This window comes from Bubalus bubalis, chromosome 3, assembly GCF_019923935.1.
Source record: "Bubalus bubalis isolate 160015118507 breed Murrah chromosome 3, NDDB_SH_1, whole genome shotgun sequence".
Lineage (NCBI taxonomy): Eukaryota > Metazoa > Chordata > Mammalia > Artiodactyla > Bovidae > Bubalus > Bubalus bubalis.
In genome coordinates, this window is record NC_059159.1 from 119,473,611 (window position 1) to 119,494,032 (window position 20,422).

The 20,422-nt window shown below is 42.7% G+C and overlaps 1 protein-coding gene across 6 annotated transcripts in view; it reads right to left on the reverse strand.

Moving 5' to 3' along the window:
• Window positions 1-20,422, reverse strand: part of TLE1 (TLE family member 1, transcriptional corepressor) — a 92,386-nt gene that overhangs the window by 64,023 nt on the left and 7,941 nt on the right. The gene's annotated exons all lie outside the window — the stretch shown is intronic.

The following is a 20,422-nucleotide window of genomic DNA, read 5'->3' on the forward strand; positions in this document are numbered from 1 at the left end:
TCTTGCACAACTGAAATTGAACTTTAATGTTAGTAAGCCTTCACCAAGTTTCAAAATTTCAAACAAGCCTAGAAAACACCGCTGAAACAGACTCAAATCCAGACAGTCAAGACAAGGGGTTCTAGATATCTGTCAAGTTTTACCACAACTCAGCATCAAATGCCAGGAGCCCACGGTTCCACTGAGTTTAAGAAAATGTGTCCTGAGTGTTTGTGGCACAGGCTATTCTAGAGCAAGGAGGAATAATCCCTGCTCAGCTCCAAGGGCACAGGAGTCCCTCTGGAAGAGGGACAAGTTGGCAAAGGAGGGAATACAGTGTGCTCTGCTCCCAGACTAGGAACGCTCCCCCTGCCCACCCCCTCTCCAACACCCTGCAGCAATGCAAAGGAGCCCTGCTTTCCTCTAACTCTGAAGAACAGTTCTGTTTTGGGGGGTGGAGGGGGAAAGACATCTGAAGAGTCCCAGGTTGACCTTATGTATATATTTCGTCATTTCTGTGTCAATGTTTACTGATGCCACCTCTATTACTGAACTAGGCAATGAAAAGGACTATGGGGAGAAAAAAAATAAGAAGAGCACAGCCCATGCCCTTGAGAAAGACAGAATGGAATAAGTGAGATAAAGTAGAAACCTCAGGAACTGTATAATCAAGTACATAAAAAAGAGCTGCCTTTTGTCCTCTGAGATGATTCCAGTTAACTGAGCAACAAGCCTTTCCTTTTATGGGATTGGATTTATGCCAATCCAACTCAATTCTCCCTGACCACCACTGAGACAGGGTTACAGACCGTGCATTGGAAGAAATGTACTGGAAAGGGAAATCACTGGTATAGAGAACAATCCCATGACCTTGCTTGAACAAGTGGAGCTAACAGATACATATATGCAAAAAGGGCACAGCTGTACCAGGTGCAATCACAAAACCGGGTCAGCCCCACGTAGCTCGTTTGATCACAGCCACCCACTCAAGTGAACACAAGGTCATGGCTCTCCTGGAAAGTATGGGCCAGCTACCCTTGCCTTTGCAACAAGGTTCTACCCTGTATGTTTGGGTAGACATAAAGAGGCAGAGATGCCCTTTGTGGGGTCTGAGGTCCTTGCTCCCCACTTTCCACCTGCCATACATTCCAACAGCATTCTGTTCTTACCCGGCCTCCAAAATTCTCTTCATGTTTTCCTATGTTAAAAATGACATCTGCTCACTCTGAGTACATATCCACAGATGTATACTGCACAGAAATACACAAGAACTAAGTCTGCCACCCAGAGACAACCACAATAATTCTGTGGTGATCCTGGGAAGCAACCCCCCAGGCTCTCATTATCTGTGTGTGCACAAGCCCAGAGTGGAGAGAGACACCTTGATATCAACGGATCCCATGAGGTATGCTGCTCTTCTGCAATTTGTTCCTTCCACTCAAACCTGTCATGGACACCCTTCCATTCCATAAAAACAGATATAAGTAAGAACATCATCAATATATCCCACTACACAAGCAGTCAGGTGTCTGAACACTCCCAACATCGGGGGATATTTATTTTTCACCTAATATTCCACAATTACACGCTCTACATCAAATAACCCTTTCCCTAGATCTCTAAAAGGAATCTCTAGAAGTGAAATTGCTAGGTCAAAGTGTCTGCATATTTTAAACTGTAATGCATGCTGATAAACTGCCCAGCAGAGAAGCTTACCAGTTTATATTATCCCTCTATGATGGTGCTTGCTCCCCCACCCAGTGTCAATACTGCGTTTCACTGACCTTTTTAAAATCTTTATCCATCTAATAGATTAAAAAATGATCTCATTTTTATTTGCATTACTCCGATTCTTCCTGAAGTTAAACATCTTTTCATATATTGATTGGCCCACTTTATTTTTCCTTTGGTATTTATTCAACCTTGTCTTTTTGTAGTAGTTCCTCCTATAAGATAAATACTAACTTTTCCACGGTCTTTCCACCTTGTCACCTGTCTTTCAACCTTGCTTAGTATGGGTTTTTTGCTATACATAACTACGTTTTTACATGGTCGGACTAAAGAATAGCCTTCCTATGTTCCTGGCCTTTGGGTGAGGATTAGAACACTCCCAAATTAAAGAAGCCATTCTTAATTTTCCTCTAGTGCTGCTACGGCTGTACTTTCTACATTTAATTACTTGACCTACATGGAATTTATTTTAGTTTAAGAAGGAAAGATGATCTCCTCTTTAATTAATAATTATATATGTTATTACACAGAGTGGCTTCAAGGTAGAAGTGAACTTCACTGTCAGGGGACAGTTAAGACCTGGTCTAAATGAAACGAACTCATAAACCTTTAATATTAATCCTTTAATATTAAGAGGAAAATAAAAGAAGTACGGATTAAGAGCACAGACCACATAAATTGGGTTAGAGCAGCTAAGACTGCAACAGGAGGACGAGTGTTAAAGATCAAAGCTCAAACTGATGCAGAAACATCAAAAGCCATACCATTTGTCCTGGGAATTCTAAATAAACGGTTTGGAAAAGAAACAGAAACAAGAACAACAGAGAAAGATCTTGTCCCAGCTGTCTCCTTCCTCTGCCAGGTCTCTAATCCCTAATCTTAAAACCATCCTCTGACAAGTGAGCTTGACCTTGAGCCAGGAAACTAGCTTCCAACCTCACCTCTGGTTTACCTTGCAATTCTCTGAGCCAGCTGTAGAGTCCCTGCTCCTGGCAGCGTGAGGATGCATCTGATCTCCCTGACAGTGCTCTGGGAGGTCTAACACATCACCACCACTGCCGCCCTTCAAACAGTCTGGATGACAACTGACAGCGATCCTCCAGCATCATCTCTTGCTTCAACATAAGGATATTCTGACAAGAACTTAGCACAAATTAACGAGTAGTAGTGTTCTCTACCTGTGCTTCTATTCCTGACCACAGAGTTTACAAGCAGGTTAGACTGGATAGTTGACCCTGCTTAAGCAGGTGTTGAGAAAGTCCCATAACCTTTTCAGACTGCCTTCTTTCTACCTCTTCCAAAGACCAGACAACTTCAATGGAAGGAAAAAACAAAAAACAAAAAACAAAAAACTGCAGGCTAACTGTGTTTTCCACCTAGAAATCATTTTCCTGACCCAAACTGAAGATGTATTTGGTACCTGCTAACAGACATATTGTTTATAAGTAAACTTACCCTGTGTCTGTATTTCTGACACCATGTAAGGCAACAACACTAAGTCAGCATTCAAGAGCCAGACCCAAACCAGATTTGCATGGAAACATTGCGCCCAAAAACTTACCAGCTTGGTCAAGGCCCCAGCATCAGGCCTTGCCTCAGGGACGGCAAGCACCCACCGAGGCAGCAGGAGTGCGTCTGTTCAGAACCAGCTTTTTTTAAAGTGCATTATGTGTTATTTTATTTTTGGCTACACTGAGTCTTCATTGCTGTGCTCATGCTTTGGTAGCTGCAACTCATGGCTTAGTTGCCCTGCAGCACGTGGGATCTTCCCAGAGCAGGGATCCGACCTCTGTCTCCTGCACTGGCAAGCAGATTCCTAACCACTGGACCACCAGGGAAGTCCCCAGAACCAGCTTTTATTCTCATCAGTGCCAACTCCTTTCTCACTGATTTGCTTATGGTGATGAGTCAGCCCTCATAATCCAAGAACTTGGGTTTGCATATCAGCAAAGTAGTACTAAGTGTCCTGAGTTAAGTCACTTCAATGGCTAAGCGCCAGGTCTCTTATCACCAATCTACTTCAGTGATTTATCAGAATCACATAAGCTAATATGTAAACTACAGCTGCACTATTACAAAGTGCTGTGCTCTCATCCCAATCTTTTAAGAACGACCTCAAACCCAAAGAGAAGCTGCCTTTCCCCTGTAACACCAATAAACAAACTCTAGGCCCTTCAAGACCCACCAGAGCAATTTAACTTTATTTAGTAAATAAACTAAGATTAAATGTTGAAAATCACATATGACATGAAGCTTCTGGACAATTTCCTACAGCTTCCAGCATCAAGGCTGGCATCATGCATCTTAACCCAACAGGGAAGCAGGAGAAGACTCCTGATTCAGCTCCTCGCTGAACCCTCCCCATCAAAACTGACCACAGGATACCCTTTCCACATTTGGAACTTTCAAAGGAATGCCTTACAGAACCAAAACAGAATCCCCATACATCCTAAACTCAATGACCAACATGGAACTACATAAACCATTCCTAACCAGTGTTAGGAAAAGGCTCTGTTTACAATAAGAAATCACATCTCAGTACAAGAGTCAGGTTGCTGTTGTTGCTTAGTCGCTCTGTCATGTCTGACTCTTTGCAACCCCCATGGACTGTAGCCTGCCAGGCTCCTCTCTATCCATGGGATTTTCCAGGAAAGTATACTGGAATGGATTGTCATTTCCTTCTCCAGCAGATCTCCCTGACCTAGGCATCGAACCTGCATCTCCTGCATTGCAGGTGAACTCTTTACCGTTGAGCCATCTGGGAAGCCCGCAAGATTCAGATACATGTATATTTTAACAGAGTTAAACAGGTCAAATATCTCAAAGGCCAGCAATGAACCGAACTCTTAAACCGAAGATATGATCTTCTGAGCATCTGAACTTACGTTTTTGGACTTCACGATTCCTAAAAGCTCAGCTCTCCACCTTTTCATATTCCTTCCACCTCATCTAATTACCAGACTGAAGAGCCAGCCCGCTTTCCAACGGCTGCCCACTGATCTCCACTACACACCGAGTAATATATAATGAGGGTTGTTGGAGGCTCAAAGCAGGGCGAGGGCTGCTTAACAGTAAATTGCCCATGGGTCTCAAAGCAATCCAATGGCACCCTGCCCAAAGTCAGCTTAGGGAGGGGAAACTCCACCACCATTAAATTGCAAATTGATGGATCATAAAAAATGCCGCTTATGCTGAGGGCTGGCAAACTGATCTTTTGGTTTCCTCGAACCAAGCGGGAGGCCAAGAGAAAAACACAGTGGAGAGCTGGTCATAAGTATCTGGCAAAAGATAAACGGGCAAGAACATGAAAACAAAGCACACAAAAGGAAATAAATAATCTCTAAATCCCTTCTGACTAGAAGGTTCAGAGTCTGTGAAATGACAGCCTTCAATCCAGAAAAAATGTTCAGCCTCAGCAGCAACCAAATAAAATGCAAATGCAGTTCTAAGTAAGGTGGGTCATTCTGCACCAGTTATGTTAGCTTATTTTTTAAAAAATTAATGAAATCAAAAGCTGATGAGTCTTCTGGGAAACTGGAGCAATCATACATTACTGATGACAGAGTAAATTGGTACAGTCATCTTGGAAAGCAACTGGGCAATGCGTTTCAAGAGCATGAAATTATTCAAACCTTTTGGTAAGGCTTCCCACAGCTAAGAATTTATCCTAAGGAAATAGTTCAAATGAAAAGCATTCCATGCATGAAGCTGCTCACTGCAGCATAAGTTTCAAAGCAAAAGAGAAAAAGTCAGGTAAAGATATAACAGTAGCTCGACACATCACAACCATCTGCAGAGTTTTTGAAAAACTTAACATTTGCCCTCCTGATAAATCAGTTGTCTAGTACTAGGAGAACGGTTAAATACACGACATCAACCCAAAGGCATGGCAGGTAACCATTTTAAAGTCATATTTATGATAATGATGCTTAAATAGCCAACATATTTACTAGATGAACCAGGAGGAGAACAAAGCTGTGGTGTTCATGTGTTTGTGTTTTGTTTTGTTTTTCTTAACAACATATGCATGTGGCAAAGCACTGTAATTTGATACCCCAAATAAAACCAGTGATTATCCTGCAATGGCAGCATTATCAATGCCTTGTTTCCCCCAAGAGTGACCTTGCAGATGTCGCCTGCCCTTGATTTACCGTTTGAATGTATTATTCAATGGGGAAGGGTGATCAGGCTCCCCACTCCTGTGATGGACCCTGGCCCTGAGTCATAAGGATGCTGACAAACCCTGACACCCTTTGGGTGCCCAGCCCTCTCACAATCATCCTATCACACATGGAGAAGCAAATACCTAAATGAAACGATTTGCCCAGGATCATAAAGATAAGAAGCCACGTTCACTGCCTAGCTCTTTCTCCAGGGAAGTGGAAGTGGGAAATTGGAACATACTCTAGACCAGAAACAAAGCTTAAACACTCAGCTTTGTATGCAAAGCAATAGAGCCCACACAGGGCCACAGCAGCACAAGGCCATGTCACTGCTGAGCCAACGACAGGACCACAACACGTGGCCACCGTATGTCAGTGACAGGGTCACTGGACTCCTGCTGCCTTGGGCAGAAGTACAGTGCAAAGCAAAGGAGGCATTTCACAAGGAGCCTCAGTCCTAAACTGCAAACCTTAAATAAAAAACAGCAGCCAAACTGCACACCTCTGTCTCGCCCTTCAGAGGCAAAGAGAATTAGTGCCTCAGCACTAACTTCAGACAACCTGGCCCACCAATGAAGCAGAATCCACGAAAACAAAGCCACAAATACATCTCTCATTTCCTGAACATTGTCTCTGATGTACCTAAAGATAATTCAAGATGTTTGCCTGATAGTGCATACCCAAAATCATCTATGCAAAACTCTGCAAATAATCTTCCAGTACTCTGCCCACCCCTTTAGAAGGGGAAAAGGCTTCTTGGGCTAGAGATCGCCTTCAGAACAATAACTACGCATCAGACTAACACCTTGCTTCACCAGCACACTCATGAAAAAGGAATTTTATCAGAAATTCTAATGCATCAGAGTAGCTTTTCTGTTTAAAATATAATGACGGAGATAAATGACTAGCCACGATTTGGGGGAAATCCAAATGAAAAGGACTTGAGATCTCTTTAAGTTGAGGATATACTGATCATGAGGTTATCATGTTTAATAAGAGTGCCCCAGGTTCACTTGAAGGGTTTGATAAAACAGACAGCTGGACCCACTCAAAGAATTTCTGAGCCAGGAGGTCTGGGGCCCCAGCATCTGCCTTTCTAACAAGGTCCCAGGTGCTCTGCAGATTTCTGGACCGGGGACCACACTTTGAGAACCTTGGAAATTGAATAATCATGACAGAGGCAGCGTCTACTGCTTAACACACCTGAGCTCCAATTACACACAGGCTCTAAATGTCAGTTAGTGTGGGTACCCTTGGAGACTGGACCGGAAAGGTTAAAATAACTCGCCCAGGGTCAGAATTAAGCAGGAAGGGAGGTCAGATCTGTCTCTCTCCAAAGCCTTGCCACAGAGAGAGACGATCGCCTTTCTCCACGCCTTTTTAGAAAATCAGACCAAGGCAAGAACATAAACCGAGGCTGGAGCAAGCCATTTGCCTACTGTGGGAAACCTCAAACTATATTCATTTAAATGAGTCCACCCATGACAATGTAATCTCATCCCTTCTTCAACCCGATAATTAAAGCAAAACAAAGAGGGCCAGATGACAGAACCCCTTCAGTGGCTCAATTAATCAGAATACAAAGTCGCCAATTACAGGCAGATCATAACTTTCATGTTCCGCCTCCTCCTCATCTGGCAGCTTCTACAAGCACATTCTAGACCCCAGCCCTTTCCAACAGGGCGCCGACTCCCTCCTTCCACTGCTCACCTTTCATACTCACAGTTTCTCTCAGAGCAAGGAGGGGTTAAAATAAAGGGAAAGAAAAACCTGCTGAAGGCTGCCTGGGCGGAGATAGCAACACTAATTGCTCCCATTCTCTGGCTCCTTGTGAGGCAGATCGCAGGGGCCTGCATCTTCGGAGAAAGCTCTCGGATCTTCGCAGCAGCTCTCAGCAGAGCAACTCAAGTGCCCTTAATTGTTTATGTCCTTAATGCAGAGCCTCTTGAATGCATTCATTTTTAATAGCAGGCTTGAGTGTGGGGCCCATCAAAGAAGGACAAAGCAACTCTATTCATTGGTCCTCCTTCCTGCAATGACAGTTTTCTGATTTATTTGCAAATGACAAGCTTGGCAGGCCCCACTTGAGGGCTGTCCTCTTTTTTTTTTTTTTAAAGAATTCAGTTGCATTTTCCAAGATGAAGTTGAGTCTCCAATGCTGTGTATTTGTGTAAATTCTTCCCCCTTCAGTTCCTTCTAATTAATGACTTAAATGTTTTGACCCAACTGTTGCCAAGCAGAACATTTGGGCTTTAATTTGTCATTTTGGTAAAGATGCATCCTTGACAAAAGCATCGCAGCTGTTTCAGTGCCTAAACAGCACATTTCCATTATTCAGAAACCCTTGTTGCGGAGTTCAGAAAGTGCTGCTCACAAGAAATCGTTCTGACTCGTTTCATGATGCAAAAAGACAGCGTTTGGTGGTGTCAGAGGAAAATGCGCTCTGTTGTGCCACAAAAAGGGTTTCAAGACAAACTCCACGGGGTGAACCATGGAACAATACTATGAATTAATCACCTATTGTTCTGGGAATGGAAAGAGAGCAAGCCTACACCTTTCACCCTCTTCACAGGGCTTAGTCGTTTAGGGAGCTCATGAGAAATTAGATAGTATCATACAACAGCAGGAAGATCAGTGGGAGGAAGAACCGGCTACATCATCATGGCACGAAGGCTAAAATTACAATTACGAAAATAAAATATGCATACGTAAAGACAAAGACTGCACAAGAATATGCAAAAACCAAGTAGCCTCTGAAAACCGGGTTTATGAGAATGGTCTTGGTTCAAAACTTGGAAAGTTACTTTCTTTGTAATAACACTTAAACCCTTTCTTTTTAATCAGAGCAAACTTTTAGGTCTGTTTCCCTGTGGCTCAGTGGTGAAGAATCCAGCTGCCCATTTAGGAGATGAGGGTTCTATCCCTAGGTTGGGAAGATCCCTTGGTGAAGGAAAGGGTCCCAGTATTCTTGCCTGGGAAATCCTATGGACAGCAGAGTCTGGCAGGCTACAGGTCAAGGGGTCACAAAGAGTTGGACGTGACTTAGCGACTAAACAACAACAAACCCGTTTCTGGATGGTACTGGCTTCCAACAGTCTGCATCACTGTGCCCCTGCCCCCCATCACGATAAAGCAAACATCCAGTGCACACAACTATAAAGCACAATTTATCATCAGCTTTAGTATTTCTCATCATACCCTCTCCCCACATCTTATCTGGAGATCACTGGATAGGTATGAATGTTTCCCTAAAAGGTTGGAATCGTCAGCCAATCTAGATGGTGGGAAGGGAATCTCCTGCCTGAATGGACCATGAACAGTGGCTCCCTAATTTTATAAGCACGCTGCAGCAGAATGACCCATACACATGAAGGATGGCTGCCACTCTTGTTCCAGAGCAACTTCCTGGGAAAAGCAGCTACTTCATCAAGAGGTCTACGCCATCAAAGCCATGTGACATGCAGGAGAATGGCCCAAGTCAGAAAGACACGTGTGTGTGTATGCACTGATAAGGCCATCCTTGAGTCCCAAACTCAAGTCTCAGGTGGAAAGCCCCATCTCTGGGCCTGACTCCTCACAGGCTGAACTGCTGGAGAGGTGGTCCTTTGGGAAGGAAGACAAGGTTCCTGGCATTCCCAGTTGAAACCTGGGGCTCTCTTTTCCATCAACATCATGTGCCAAGAAACTCCAGAATGCAAGTTACCCCCTAGAGTGGCCAGAGGATGAATCTGAAGGGAGGGGGCTCTATTGCAGACTGGGGTTGGGCTTCTGCCTCAGGACAGTCCTCTGCTGAACCTAGCAGTGCCAGAAAAGCATCAAAGTTTGAGGGGGAAAAAAAAATGTGCACAGTGACATCAAAAGTGAAGGAAAAAATTACTTTCTCAAAAGCACCTTAGATCATAATTAAAATGAAATCTGGGGACTTTCCTGGTGGTCCAGTAGTTAAGAATCCACCTGCCAATGCAAGGGACACGGGTGTGAGCCCTGATCTGGAAGATCCCACATGCTGTGGGACAAGTAAGTCCATGCACCACGACGAACGAGCCCGTGCTGTAGAGCCCGTGAGCCGCGAGAGAAGCCTGTGCACTGCAGCTGGAGAGTGGCCCCCACTCACCACAACTACAGGAAGCCCACTCAAAGAGACAAAGACCTAATGCAGCCAAAAGTAAAGTATTAATTTACAAAAAATGAAATCTGATGGGCTGGTGAAAATTGTGTTCAAAGCATCACCTTTTGGAAAAACTTTTAAGTATTTATAAGATGGTAAGCACAAGGATCCTAGATGACAGAGTTCATTAGTACACTCAAGAGCCACAGGATATTAACTTGGCCATGCAGGTGGATGCAAAGAGAAACAGCATTTTGAACACAAATTAAGGGACTTCCATGGTGGCCCAGTGGTTCAGACTCCCAATGTAGGAGGCCTGGGTCAATCCCTGGTTGAGGAACTAGATCCCACATGCCACAACTAAGACCCAGCACACATAAATAAATACAAGTTAATTCTTAAACAAAGCACCTGTTCATCACATTGCATCACAATACGATCCACAGAGAAATCTAAGCAGTAAGAAAAATAATCATCACTTCTCCAACATAACAATCAAGCTACTTTCAGGGGGTAAAAAGTGTGCTGTCTGAAGATAATTTAGTCAGGGCTACATGGATTGACCACAAATATATATATAATTAAAAGTATTTAAAGAAAAGCCCCTTTATGCCGTCATATCACCTTGTAATTTTAAAATGACACATCAATGTCATGTGTTGTCTAACATTTACCAGGGAAGAATTAAACAAGAAGGGATGAAAGAATACTGAAAGAATACTGGATAATTCAAGCGAGAACAATTTATAAACCAGGGGCCATCAGAAGTTACCACTCCTATCATTCACCAGTTATTTTACAAGTGGACAAATCAATTTTTGTGCTTGTGTGTTTTTAGAAAGCATCCTAGATATTCTTCCATTAATTATGTGAGTTCAAGACATGTCAATTCTTGTTTCCCAGAGCATAAGAAACCAAATTTAACCCACGTATTGTGTTACACGGGTCTGCACTCGCATGGTTCCCACAGGGCTCGGCTGGCTCAATAATGTCGAGCTTCTTCTGGAAGAACAGAATAGACTTCCTGCCATTTGGACTGTGAAACACAGTAATCCACCAGGGAATAAAGGTCAATGTTGCACTTTTGGTCATTACTGAATCATTTGAGATGATCTGCGGTGAGGATGAGAGGAAAATCGAAGGCTGTGAGAACGCTGCAAATGGCTTGACCTCAGACCAATTTCCATCTCCATCTGTCTAATAGACATGTGGATAAAAAGCCTCCCTCCTTCTGGGCTACTCTGCTGTTTTCAAATCCACCGCACAAGCCAGGAACCAGTTAAACAATACGTTAATAAGGGGAAATAACCTTCTAAGCCCCAGACTGACACTTACTCAGGTTTTAGGGCATCAGCTCAAGTTTAGAAAGCAATTTTCCAGTCTGCGAGCAGTACTGCAAAGGAGAAATTCTAACGAATATGGAGAATCGTCTGCAGTTGCAGGGGCATGTGCCAAAAATCTCCTTATTTGTACATGCAAATATATGCATGCTCACACACCTCCGCCCCCCCACCAAAAGACATCCACACGATTTCTATTACGTCTGCTAACACAAAGGAGAACAGCAGTTCCAAAAGCTGTGTGCTGCTGAGGAATCTTTTTTCTTCCAAGTGTCCAATTAATGCTGCTTAATCATTATTAAAGCATTTCAATCATTAAATACAAAATATTCCTGGGAACCCAGAGCCTAATTACCACTTAAGCCACGGAATAAATGTTAATACCCTGACTTTACGCTAATACTCCTCTTCCCTGGTTTGGTCAAGCTCCTTTGTGAAGGTCCATATGTAAGTTTAGGCCCCCACAGTATATCAATGTCAAACAACATCGTGTCAAGCTAAGATTCAATTCAGGTAAGTGCCACTGCCAAATTTTCTTGTTCCCAGACGGGCTTTAAGATTATTTTATTGCTTGAAATTTAATTTGTTCCAACTCGTGTCTCCATGACAACGTTGGCTAACCCTGCAAATCATTTGGGTAATTGGATATCTTATCTTTCTATTGCTCTCAAATCGAATGATTCTGCTAGAATTGTAACAGCCAATCAAATTTACAGTCCTCCTGAGTAATAGACTTGGAAAAGTAGCCACATTCATCTCCTCTTTACGGCCATATTAACCAGTATGCGACAAACAGTAGAATCTGGTCTTCAAACTACACTCCAAACTCTAAGTGATGTCAACACCAATATCCTCACTGTGCAAAGTCTACCCAAAAGCCCCTTCCCTTTTATACTGTTTTAATTTGCAAAGCAACAGTTGGTACCCATTCCATGTAAATCTTGAGCAATTTCAGCATTTTGAGGGAAACCAACGAGTTGATCAGAAAAAGTAATACTAAAATAAAAACCTCAGCTTTTGTGGGTACTTGACCTTGTGATAAAATCATGAGCAAAACAACGGCCGCACAAGGTGACAGCGGTGTGCCACCACTGCCCTGCCGGGCTCCTTCTGTAAGCCACATCTGACCCTGTGCATTGTAAAAAGTAAGAATGAATCCAGATTTAGCAACCAGTTCAAAAATCTCTGTATCCCTAGAGAAATCCAGTCGAAATGTGACACCCCATTAATTTCATTTAATTCATGAATTCAGAACAGTCACAGCATTCAGAATAATCAATTATGAAATAGAGATTTTTTGGTAAGATTCAGAAGTCAGCCGCTCTTGTTAGTGGTATGATTTTGGCCTTTGGTGAGCTAAAAAGGGACACGAGTTGGACACATTTCAATGGTCCAATTCCAATCTTCTCGGGAGCTCTACAAGGACACTGGCTCCGAGGGAGCACAGGGTCCAGGCACTGTAAGAGGGCCAGCCAGCTTAGAAAACGAAAAGGCTCTGCAACCCGGGCCAACTGGCAGGCCAAGGGGTTGTCAAGAACTTCATGCTTCGCCTACGGACACTCGGAGGACTTTAGGACTTGAGCTAAACACAGAGCCACAACGTGGGGCATCTCAGCACACCGAAGTCAGTAGGCAGCAGGGGTTTTAAGCAAACGTGAGAGCAGGCACTGGCACAATTTGTCCAGGTGTGTCCTCTTTTAACCCAAATACTTACAAAAAGTTGCTACTGCATCATGCCTGGCAGTAAGAGTCAACAGTCTAACTTCCGGTCCATCCAATCCCAATGGCCCTGCTTTTCTCTCCCTCCTGTGGGTTTTGTGGGTGTGTGTGTGTCTTCCTGCTTCCTCAAATACTAGCACTTAAGTAGCAATTGTGAACTGACAGTCTACAAAAATCTCAAGCCCATGGAGTACGTGGAAAATACTGCAACACATCTACTCAAACTTTTGCATGCACTCCAGAATTTTCATAGCCAAAGAAAACTATACATATCAATTTACATTCCCACCAACTGTGTAAGAGGGTTCCCTTTTCTTCACTTTCTCTCTAGCAATTTTGTTTGTAGATTTTTTAATGATGGCCATTCTGACTGGTGTTTGAGATAACACCTCATTGCACTTTTTTGATTTGCATTTCTCTAACAATGAGTGATGTGGAGCATATTTTCAGGTGTCTGTTGGCCCTCTGTATGTCTTCTTTGGAGAAATGTCTGTTCAGGTCTTTTGCCCACTTTTTGACTGGGTTGTTTGTTTTTCTGGTATTGCACTGCATGAGTTGCTTGTATATTTTGGAGACTAATCCTTTGTCAGTTGTTTCATTGGCAATTAGTCCTAAATGAGGTGAATGAACCTAGAGCCTATTACATAGGGTGAAGTAAGTCAGAAAGAGAAACACAAATATTGCATATTAACGCATGCATATGAAATCTATAAAGATGGTACTGATGATTCTATTTGCAGGGCAGCAATGGAGACAGAGACACAGAGAACAGGCTGTGGACACAGTGGGGAAAGGAAAGGGTGGGACAAATTGAGAGAACAGCATGGAAACATATATTACCATATGTAAAACAGACAGCAAGTGGGCATTTGCTGAGTGACACTGGGAGCTCAACCCAGTGCTTTGTGACAACCTAGAGGGGTAGGACTGGCGAAGGAAATGGCAACCCACTCCAGTGTTCTCACCTGGAGAATCCCAGGGACGGGGGAGCCTGGTGGGCTGCCATGTATGGAATCACACAGAGTTGGGCATGACTGAAGCAACTTAGCAGCAGCAGCAGAGGGGTGGGATGGGGAGGTAGATGGGGGGTGGAGGAGAGGCGCGGTTCAGGAGGGAGGGAACATATGTATAACTGTGGCTGATTCATGTAGATGTATGGCAGAAACCAACACAATATTGTAAAGCAATTATCCTTCAATAAAAAAATAAACCAAAAAACTGTATGTGTGTATATGTCATCAAGACACACGTTTTTTTCCTCCCTTTCTCCAACAAAGCAACAACTATCTTTAATTTATCCACACACCTTTTTTTTCAGGATAATAAAATTATCTTCCAATTCAAAATTTGATTTTCTACGTTACATCAAAAGAAACACACCTCCCATCCTTTATTCTGCCAGAACTCACTTCGATAAAAATGAACCAAATCTGTTCTCTGTTGTTCACCCATCCCCATAAATGAAAAAACTCAACACAAAACTATTCTCACTGGTAGCTGTATTAACTACTTAACGCTGTTGCCTTCCAAGGGCACCTTTTGCTGTTTGACTTAAATAAAGCACCTTAATTCCTCTAGAGCACATACGTGTGCGTGTGTACGTATGTGTGTGCTCAGTTGTGTCCGACTCTTTTCAACCCTACAGACTGTAATCTGCCAGGCTCCTCTGTCCATGGGATTTTCCTGGTAAGAATACTGGAGTGTGTTGCCATTTCCTCCTCCAGGGGATCTTCCCGACCCAAGGATCAAGCCCTCATCTCCTACATCTCCTGGACTCCAGGTGGATTCGTTTACCACTGAGCCACCATAGAGGCTGCCAACAGGAGATTAAAAAAAGAGAGGAAAAAAAAATGCCCTTTTGAACCTACCGATAAATGCTCCCGATCTTAAAAGTAAACAAACAATAAAAACTTTGAGGGGAAATACTGGAAAGCAAACAGTTCAGATGCAGGAAGGAAGGAAACTGGACTTGGAAAAACAATAGGGAGCATGGCCTAGAATTCCAAATTGAGTGTATAGTTTAAAAGGAATCAATAATAGAGTCAATAACAGATTCTGAGAACAGCTGTCCTGAGACTGCCCAAGTACAGGCTCCTGCGCACAGAAACTCACTCAATCCTGATAACTACCCTATACAGTAGATGCTACTGTCATCCCCTAACCTTCTTGCCTGTTTTTTTCCTTTGCAAGGGGGAATAATTAATATCCACAGGAGGCTGGAAGGATTTACAGAGTTCCTAGGTGGCTTAGTGGTAAAGAATTCGCCTGCAATGCAGGAGACAAGGGTTTGTTCCTTGGGTCAGGAAGATCCCTTAGAGAAGGAAATGGCTACCTACTCCGGTACTCTTGACTGGGAAATCTCATGAACTGAAGAGTCTGGCGGGATACAATCCATGGAGTTGCAAAAGGAGTCGGCCATGACTTAGTGACTCAATAACAACATACTGTACAATTTCTAGGGCACATGTGGCCCAATACATGGAGCTAAGAATATTTACTCTCATGTCTCAAATAAGCTTACTCCTGGTGGCCCAGTAGTAAAGAATCTGCCTGCCAATGCAACAGACATGGGTTCGAAGCCTGAGTCGGGAAGATCCCTGGGAGAAGGAAATGGCAACCCACTCTAGTATTTTGCCTGGGAAATCCCAAAGACAGAGGAGCCAGGAGGGATACAGTCCATGGGGTTTCAAAGAGTCTGACACGACTTAGCGACTAAACAATAACAACAATAATAGACCCAAGAAGCTGCCTTTTGAAAGCCAAAGTGCTGAAACAGACAAGTGTCTGAGAACTGAGTGGGCACCTGTAGCTGCAGGTTGCATGGGGATCAGATGCCCTTCCTCCATCCCAGGGGCCCAACCATTTTTCTTTCCATACCAGACCAAGATGCAGATCAATGTTTAAGACCCCCTTTCCTAAACCAAAAGCAACCTTTTTATTTACACTCACTAATCCATAGAAGCCTTTCAAATGGCACAAATAAAGGCGGCTGCATTTTGTTCTCTAAATCAATTTTCTCCCCAGCCATCAACTAGATGTTCCTGCACAGAGAAAGAACAGCCCTTCCCTTCTAATTCAAAAATCCATACTGCCATTGCCCTTGCAAACTGCTAAACAAGCAGTATCGGCAAGTCACTTGTGTTCTGTAATATATTTACTGCAAATCCCAGTGGCTCACCTCCTAATGCAGTTTTTTATCGTGTCTGTGAGTGTCAATACACTGGCCAGTCACCTTACTTGTGAGAGGCTCTGCCCAGCTATTTGCTCAAGGCATCAAGAGGGCACAGAGGACAAAGGCTGTGCTCCTAGAGGCCCCAGCGATGGAGAGCCTCCTCCTCATGCCAGGATCTTCAAAGAGGTTTTGGTCTCTGGCAATCCACATCCTAGTAACACCCACAGCATCTGAGAGGCCACCTTAAATTCTCCATCAGGAGAGCTTCCATTCACACAAAGTTCAAAATCAGAGTCCTGATCAGAGTCCTTCCCAGTTTCCTACCTATCAACACTAAAGCTGTTCCCCTGGTGAATTTGCTGATCACATCTGAAACGTGCATTATCAAGCTCCAAAAGGGGAAGGGGAATCTGGCTTTTTTAAGTACCAACCTCTGCTTTCAGATGAGAGCATAAGAGCAAGCACCCCAACACCACATAATGGTGGATCATCTAATACAATCACGCCAAAAACACAAAGGGCAAGTTAGAAGGAAAATGTTACAAAATGCGATAAACACCTATTCAGATGGTGTATACTTGGAGAAACTCCCCTTCTATGTGCACCGGCCTCAAAGGTTGCTAAAGAAAGGCTTGAATCACCTATTTATCTTTCAGGGTGAGCAGAAGGCAAGTGCTCTATGCAAAATATGGGACAGACAGAGATATTACAAAAATGCTACTTTACAGACTCCTGGGATCAAATAGGTGGGTATAATACAGGGTGTTCACTTTACATTTCTTTCTCCTCTTCTGTATATATGAAACTCTTCATAGCAAAATGTTTGGGGTAGGGGAATGAACTCTGTAAAGACAAGTAAATCATGCCCATGCTTAGTCGGGTCTGACTCTCTGCAACCCCATGGACTGTAGCCCACCAGGCTCCTCTGTTCATGCAATTTTTCAGGCAAGAATACTGCAGTGGGTTGTCATTTCCTTCTCCAGGGGATCTTCCCAACTTAGGGATTAAACCCGCGTCTCCTGCACTGGCAAGTGGGTTCTTTACCACTGAGCCACCTGGGAAGCCTCTATAAGTAAATAATCAATAGTATAATTATTAAGAAACCTGGTGATTAAGTCAAGTCTAATGCCCTGGAAGAAACTTGTAACTCAACTTATCCACAGCTCTGCTAGTGGCTGTGGTCATCCTTAGGAGATAAATGGTGGTTCCCAGGGCAGTAAAGCATGCACACACTCAATTCACATGGAAACCCAGATCTCAGAAACATACTACTTCTGTTTTCTCTCTTTTTACCTTTTTACTACAAACTGAAATGTATTACTCTAATTAAACTTCTCTAAGTAGCCTCTATAGATATTTGACTATAAATCATTTTTCAAAAGAAAAACATCTGAGCAAAAGTGGTTGGATGAGATTAGAACTGTAATCCTACAAAACATCTGATGAAACCAAACAGATTTCACTCTTAATTTTATCATAAGGACTCATACTGGTACTCTAGAGTCAAGTTTTTAATCTAGATTCCATGGACTTGCTGATGGATCTTAACATGTCCACAAAAAGCCAAAATTGTTTGGCAAAGCTGCATGTGTATCAAAATGCATATGGTTTTTTGCCAAGCAGGTTTTACCTGATTTTCATATGGGTTCAGGACCCAAAATTGTTACTCTACCGGCTCTGAGGGGCACAATAAATGCTTCTTAAATGCCTACTCAGGGATTTTCCTGGTGGTCCAGTGGCTAAGACGCCACAATCCTAATGCAGGGGGCCTGGGTTCAATTCTTGGTTGAGGAACCAAATCCCACATGCCACAACTAAAGATCCCACACACTGCATTAAAAAAAAGAAAAAAGGTCCTGCGTGCCACAACTAAGACTTGGCACAGCCAAATAGATAAATAAATACTCCTTTTTTTCTTTTTTAATTTTTAAATGCCTACTCAAACTCACTGGGAAAGATGCAAATCTCAAACTCAAGCCTCAAGCAGACTGCAGCATAGTTGAAGTAACAGAAAAAAGGCACATGAAAACACCACTACAAAAATCAGAGCAAAAATAAGTGATGTGACAGCCTCCTGTTGGGAGCAGCCATGGAAGGTCTTGAAGTAGAAAGGTAGTGTTGGTATTTGAACTGGATCTTGAAGGATACTGAAGAAGGCCATGTGAACTTTGACAAAAGAGCCTGGACATTTAAGAAAACAGAAAAACACAAAGCATGTTTTAGGTATGAAGAAAGGACCCATTTGGCTGGATTAAATGACCTGGAGGGAAGAGGATGGAGGTGACCAGGTAAGATTGGCAGGGACAGTGACCAGAGGCAAACACAGAGGCTGTGAGTGATGGGCAGAGAAGCAACCACCTGAGTGGGAAGTCAAATTTAGAAAAATTGGGCATATCGAAGAGATGAAAAGACCCAAGCCCCCCATTCACTCCCTTAAAGATGCTCCCTTCCAGGATGAGCGTTCCAAGACTATTTACAATGTGGGTTAATGTTGACCGTGGAGTCAGGGTTGCCCCAAGAGCCACACCAGACAAGCCAACAGGGAACACAGAGGCTGTGAGAAATTTGATGTTAACCCCTCCAATTAAAATTCCCATTTATTATACATGTATACAACAATCAGTATAGTAACATATTTACAGAACTTACCAATTCATAAGTAAACAAGTCTGGGGATACATTTTTTAACTTTTTACTGACAGGCTGTACAAAGCTAGTTAGATCACTGAAGACAGTACTGTCAAACCCAGCCCAGACAATTTCCTGGAAGTCCAATGGTTAAGATTCCATGCTTTCACTGCTGAAGGTGCAGGTTCAATCCCTGGCTGGGGAACTAAGATTCCTCAAGTCATGCAGCAGAGGGGAAAAAAGAAAACAAAACAAAACAAAACCCCAGCCTAGTACCACCTGTATTTATTTCAGCAGTTTAACAAGTAGCATGATTTGGACATACAAGTTCAAATGTACCTATGTTCTCTAAGACAACTAATTCCACTATCAAATGAATAATGACTGTCTAATGAGAATCTACTGAAAATAGGTATAGTACCCCTTTCAGCATGCACAGCAATGCACACCCACCACACTTAATAGCAATTTTTCCTCTACTTGGCAAGTGGAAAAGCTGATTCAATGAAAAGAATTCTTCTGGTTTGATTTTCCTTATACTCAAAATAGCCTTCATCCTTCCCTTTTCCGGAAAACATATTTTGTGGTCAAAGAATGACCAAGTAGCAAATAATGCTACTAGAAAAACTAGAAAAATGTGTTTGTTATATCTAGTATGAAAACATGGGGGGGCAGGGATGAAGGTAAACAATATTCTCATGGTTATGACTGCTATGCTGCTTTAAAGTAGGCAAATAGAATTAAAAATTTACTAGGTACCAAAAATTGAAATGTAAAATAATGAAATACACACTTGTTTGAAATCACAGGTTAGTTGGTAAAACTTTGTGTCAACATTTCTTGTAGTTTCACAGAAAGCATTACAGTGACTGGGTGATCTATAAATTGAATAGTTCTGTAATCACTGTGTTCTTGCAAACAATTTTAGAAATCATTTTTTTTTCTTTAGCCAAGTGAATAGTAATACAGGAATCTCTTAATTTATGTTAAAATTTCAGTGTAAACTTTTTTCATTTTTCCAATCAAACCATGCCTCAGAAAAAAGTTAGAAAATCTCTCCCACACTTGAGGGACTCATGCCTACACACACACACACACACACACACACACTCTCTCTCTCTCTCTCTCTCTCTCTCTCTCTCTCTCTCAAGCACCAAGCCATATTCATGGAACAATCCTATGGCACATTTCTTACTACAGAATTCACCAGTTCTATTATCGAACACTATTTTTGAAGCTATAAATGCCTAATCTTGTCAAATCAGCCAACCTCCCAGAACAGCTGTCTAAAATTTAATTAAAGACCATTACACCAAATACTCCACATCAAATGTACTGGTCCTAAGAATTTCAATTTTAAAAAATCTGAAGCAACAGCTAAGTACCAGGGAAGGGAAGGGTCGGGGGCAGGGGGCATAGGAGATGACTGAGTCAGTCAAGGCTTAATGAGAGCCCAGTCAGTTTCTTAGTTTCCTCAAATTTAATCCAAGCCTGGAGACCACAAAAGTTTAATAGACAAGTCGAAGACTCAGATCTAGGGAAACTCAAAATGGTTCCAGGAGCCAGTAACTGAATATATCTT